The sequence below is a fragment of the Pinus tabuliformis genome, chromosome 1_1 (assembly GCF_031772625.1).
Source record: "Pinus tabuliformis cultivar Carrire ecotype Pingquan chromosome 1_1, CPIR1, whole genome shotgun sequence".
NCBI classification, from domain to species: Eukaryota; Viridiplantae; Streptophyta; class Pinopsida; order Pinales; family Pinaceae; genus Pinus; species Pinus tabuliformis.
Genome location: NC_142297.1, coordinates 344283059 through 344289058, shown reverse-complemented (window position 1 = coordinate 344289058; position 6000 = coordinate 344283059). Strand labels below are relative to the sequence as shown.

The window sequence follows — 6000 nt, the reverse complement described above, 5'->3', positions numbered from 1 at the left end:
AATCGACTTGAGTGGATTGAAATAGAGAGGAATTATCGAGGATACTGGAGCTCTATCATATGTTTAAAATCACTCTTATCTATTTATCTGTGGGGTTCACAGGAACAGGCAGATGACTGGAGAAAGTAGAGTTTAACAGAGAGCATTGACTCTCTCTTCCCAAAGGAGGCAACTATAAGAAACCTGCTGCATTTGGATATCTTAAAGTTTATTTCTCCCCTATTGAGCATAGAATTGACAAAAAAAAATCTTTACTAGGCAGGTGATTGATGTCATAACAGCTAACACAAAGGACTCGGGAACTCTAAACTAAATATTGTTGGATGGAATGATTTATCTTTCTCATGGGTATTAGAAAAGCCCTCCGAAGTAAACCAAAGGGATATTACTAACTCTGAGGTATGATTGGTGAAGATTTTGGTTATTTTCTCTATTGAACATGTAAGGAAACATATGTGATGATGATCTATGTAGTTGAGTAGGGTTGTATTAAGCATGAAGTGAAAACTGACATTGGCAGGGGTGCTTCTCTATTTCTAACGGTGTACATCAAGCAGAGGCAAATGACTTCTGGAGAAAGCTCAGAAAAGTTACATTCACAACAAGATGGTGTGATCTTCAATGAAGAAGGCAAGGAAAATCCTGAGGGGGGTAAAATGAATGATGAGGTACAGAAAAATAAAAAAAAAATAAAAAAAAATAAAAAATTCCAATGGCGAAGAACTTCTTACGAGGTTTCAAGAGGATGACACAGGAAGTGAACATCGAGGCGTCAAAGAGAATGCTCTTGATGGTAACTTTTGATTTTCCCTGGTTAACTGGTCTATGATATTTGTATCCTACTATAAAGTAATGTCTAGTCAAACTCCCGGGACAATGGTTGTTGTAATGCAGACCATTTGCAGCTTGAAGAAAGTCCAACAAAAGTTTCGCAGAGGGTAAAATTGTTTGTTGCACTAGATCGCTACTTTTTGTTCTCATGGAAAAGGGAATTGTTATATTATTTTCCAAAATCCTTTTTGAATGTTACTTCTCCAATAGAAATTTTTTTTATTTCTTAGATTTTAGCATAGTATGCTTCAGTTTTTAGTAGTTTAATTCTTACAGCAATTGAGACAAAAGAGGAGGAAGAAAAGGTCAACAGAGCTGGTTCAACAGGATGAAGAAAAATGAGTTGAGCTTGAAAACGCAACAATTAAACGTTCCAAGGAGGTAGATTCTGCTGTCCTAGGAAAATACAACGTTTGGAGGTGGGAGAATGAGAATGAGAATTCTGACTCCACTGTTAGATTGATGCAAGACCAACTGATCATGGCTAGGGTGTATTCAAGCATTTCCCAGGATAGGAATAATCTTGATTTATACCATGAATTGATGCTTCGTATTAAAGAATGTTAGCGTACATTGGGTGTGTTATGAAACCAGCTCAAGAAAAGATAGAAAAGATAGATCAACACCTTAGAATTCAGCCTCTTCGAGGGGGCAACCTCCTTTACATTACATAAATGAACAATTCTTGGATGATACAAATGACAAAACCTCCTTTCTATATATAGGAGTCTAAGGAGTCACAATATAATCCAGCCGACCTAACAATAATAATATAAAGCCACAAAAATAACAAAAGAGGGATTCTATGGGGCACAGAAATAACAACATGGGGGTAATAGGGGCATAACAATATAAATAAGGGATATAACTACAATTGTAATGGGGTAATCACTAATATTATAGGGACCCAACATGCCCCTCTCCTTCAAAAAAGTGTTGTCCTCAACGCTTGAGTAGTTCTGGATACTTCTGCATAAAATTCTCATCCTCCCATGTGGAATCTGTTGGATGCCTATAGTAATAGGTTTCATATTTCATGATTGATTATTAATTTTCCAAATATGCTCTGCATTGTTAGCACAAAGATCACATATTTCCAGGTAATCAGAGGTGTGTGAAATTACTTCAGATATGGAGGACCTTATTTCATTTTGTGGATGATTCAACAGTCTAAACTGGATCATGCCATGTTTCAATTTTGAGTTGTAGAATAGATGAAGAAGTCTGTCCAAACAGCCTAATCTTGGCAGACAAGTAGTTCAGGTAGAGAAACAAAGGTTCCCAAAAGTCTAATCTGGGACCTTGGAGGAGATAAGGGTAGAAGTAGATAGATAAAAAAGGAAAAAGCCAAAGAAAAGAAAAGGCAATTGAGGGTTGCAAGTCTAAGTGCCCCTCCAAGAAGAAACAAAAAATGTTAGGTGAAATAGTTGGGTAGGCAGTTGTGGTTGCAGAAGGGATATGTTCACCATTACACAGTTGTCACAAGATGTTTTGCCAAGGCAATAGATATATCAGCAAACAAGGTGGTGAATTCCATGGACTCACAGCAAAGAGCATCACTAACTTCTCTTTTCCCCCTCTACTCCATCACTAACACCCCCTTTCTAAACCCCCCACCTTCACTTATACTAACTCCTAATTCTACTATTTAGCTCCCCTATTTTACCCCTACCCCTAATAATACTAACACTAAGGTGTATAAAGCCCCAAATCTTATGTATATTCCCTCCCCTAGGCATAATAGCCGAGCATTCTTCAAAAAGGGACCATAATGGCATCTGGCCACTTTGGTGAACCTATTCCACCCCTTTCCCCTTTTGCTGCAAGTCAATTTACCCTCAAATCACCTCTGCATTGGTAAAACCCCTCTCCAAACCCCTTTGGCCTATAAAATCCTTTGCAAACCTTACAAAAATCAAAATCCGCCTTCGGCACACTCCCAAATGCGAGCGCAGGTGATTTGAATAAAAACATTTGAAAAAACCATACAAAACCCATAAATTTTAATATTTTCCGCCCGTATTATCGAACGTACACCTTCCTCCTCCGTCAGCCGTCGGATCAAGCCCATCAGATCCGACGGTCCTCATCAATATCGGAGCACATCCGATGGCCGCACGTTATGTCCCGAGAAAATGACGTTGCGCCTTGTCATGCTTCCGCCACGCGTCAAGCGCTCACCCATCTCGGAGCTCCGTCTGACACCCTCCGCGCCGTACTCAAACCGCCCCGAGAAACCGCGGCGGTTAAGGCTATAACCGTGACCGCTACGGTTTGACCACCACCGGTTCGCCGCTGACCCAGCGCCACGTCTTTCTCCGCTCGTACCCGCCTTTCTTATTGGTCCACCTCACTGCTGACTGGGCTGCCACCTCATCGCCCCGTTGACCAGTCGTCTGCTGCCACGTCCTCCCCGATGACGTCAGCCGACGTCACGTCGCCATGACCCACCAATGACGTCATGCTGACGTCATCATAAAAAGCGCCAAGTTGGTAAAAAACCCATATTTACCAATTCTACCCGTGTTTTTCGTCATTTTACTGTTGTGTCTGCTGAATGCTCTGCTTAACCGTTGCTGCCCGAATTTTCGCCAACCTGTGAATTCGACCAAGGCGACCGCTCCAGTACCTGCGCCACACCTTACCACGACCTCTGCACGTCGAATTACAGGTATTTACCCTGCTCTGCCCTCCATACGACCTGCATTCTTCTCTAAACTACTCACAGGCACAATAGGACCGTAAAACAAATTTTTCACCGCTGGAACCAAGTTATACCTCCACCATTGTCCCTGTGAAGTCCAAAACTTCCTCGCAGAGTGCTAACAAACCGCAATTCAGCTGAAAACCCCTCGTCCTGCGTGTTCTCGGCCAATGCCCCTCTGAATACCTCTGAATTACTACCAGGAGCCAAATTGAACACCAAAAGAGTCTCTGTAACCAATTACCAGCAGTATTTCAATTTCTAGCTGGTAAGTTCCCTCCTGACAGTTCAGAAAATCAAGTTTTACCACAGAGGGCAATCTGCAGTCTGTTTTGCCACTCAATTGTCCAATTGCAACTGTTTATCCCTTCACAAGCTATGGAGACTCCCATTGCTCTCAATATTAAGCCTATCAATGCCCCCCACCAAGAATTAGCATGGCAAGCCCTGGGAGACATGGATTACCAGATGTTGGACTGGTTTCCTATGGGAACTAAGTATAATATCCAAATGTTAAATGAACTGAGAGCCCAGCACATGAGTGGAGCAGATATCCTGGGAATTTGGGAATCAAATTTGCCCATATACAACCTTCCCCAAGTTAATCCCATGCCAGAGCTTATCTACAGTTGCCAAGAGCGCTATGACCCCAGCCAAAGGGCAGTCATTAGCCCCACAGGCCTAGTACTGTTTCAGATCACTCCAGAGAGTATAAATCAGATGCTGCATTTCCATACAGCCAAGAAGTTGACCCCTCTTTCCATGCAAGATTTGATAAAGAGAGGAAGCAGCCTGCCTAATGACCAGATTGTGAAGATCAACCAGCTATTTGTTGCACCTAGCTCTGAAGCAGTCAGAACCCCTCCCATTGGTTACCAATACCTGAATGAGTTGGGCAAGATGATGGTGGACTTGATTAGCTATGTCCTAGGATTCAGAGGACTAGAAGATGTAGATGAGTGCATATTGGCAATGCTGTCCATATTTGCCCCTGGTAAGCCTCCAGCTATCCACTATGATTATGCTACTTATATAGCTGAGAAGATTCATGACCAGTTCATGAACTTGAAGAGGGAGAGGCTGTTCAAATACACCTCCTACATATACCATCTGTTCTTGTTCAACCAGCCAGCTACCTTCTCTGTCCCTTTGAGGCCACTCAACGCCCAAGGAACCCCAAGATCAGTTGTCTTTTGGACCCCAGTGTTCCATCGTACCTCAGTATCACCTTATACATACTGTGAGTTTATTGACTTATTTGTCCATCCAGCCCTGACAGTGCTGCAAGGTGCCCCTCCTCCTAGACTGACAGAGGAGATGAAAAGAATTCTTCATTTGAACAAGCTTTACAACATTGGCAACTGGTACTTCTACCAGAATCACACAGTCATTAGGGTGTATGGATGTGAATTAAATCCATTTAGACTGCCGAGGTACGTTCCCATGAGACTGTTTGCCTTAGAATACTTCAGGCAATTTGGGAACTCAGATTACCTACACTTTCAGAGTAAAAACAAGAAATCACAGTTGAAAGTGAGAAATCAGCTAGGTCCCTTCTTATACAACAGAAAGGAAGAAGGCTGGAAGGAGGCAGACAGGATCCTGGAAGGACTCCAATTGAAAACCAGTTTTGAGTGGATTCCATATGACCCTAACCACTCTATTTCTCTCAGGAGGATCAGGTACAAGTTAGGCAACTATGCACATGCAAGACTACCTGAAATTGAGAAATATGCAAATGCACCAGACTGGGAAGAGGGCACATTAATAGAGCAAATGACTAGTGAAGAAATATTTGAGCAAGAGGCTAGAAATGTCCAAAAACAAGCTGACTTGGAAACTTGTGGACAGGTGCCTACTTCCTACAGGAGGCAAATTGGGGCAGCCACCACAACACCAGCAACACAACAGCGAACTGCCGAGCAGACAACCCAAGCAGCAAGCAAGGACAAAGGCAAACAGGTGGAACAACCACCTATATTAACAAAAGAACAGGTTGACACCTTGCTACAGCAGCAAGAAGAAATGGAAGAACGGGAGTTGGGGCAGCAACAAGATAAATCACAAACTAGTGAGCAGCAGCCATTACAGCAAAATAAAGAGACAGATTTGCCCGGATCTACAGAACAGCAGCCCCAAACAGAGTTGTCTCCAAGAACAGACATCAATGTGGACAGCTCAGTCCTCCAAACACCCCAGAAGGAGGACTTAACCAGAAAGAGAGAGAGAGAGACTCCCCAGACTTCATCCTTTATCAGAGGAGAGAAGAGACAAAGATTGAATGACTCCCAAGAGGAGGACATGGCAGTAAGGCAGGCCATGGGCATGGGCCCACCCAGTGGAGAACTCTCGGCCAGCTCATCTCAAAGAGGACCAGATATGACAATGGGAGGAGAGGTCAGCTCTTCTGGCCAGCATAGAGAGGGGCACTCAAGCATAAAGCAGCAGTTCATAGAAATCAAGAG

The 6000-nt window shown here is 43.0% G+C and overlaps 1 pseudogene; it reads left to right on the top strand.

Annotated features, from left to right (window-relative positions):
* Nucleotides 1-563: 563 nt before the first annotated feature.
* Nucleotides 564-6000, top strand: part of LOC149212994 (polygalacturonate 4-alpha-galacturonosyltransferase-like) — a 29358-nt pseudogene continuing 23921 nt past the window's right edge.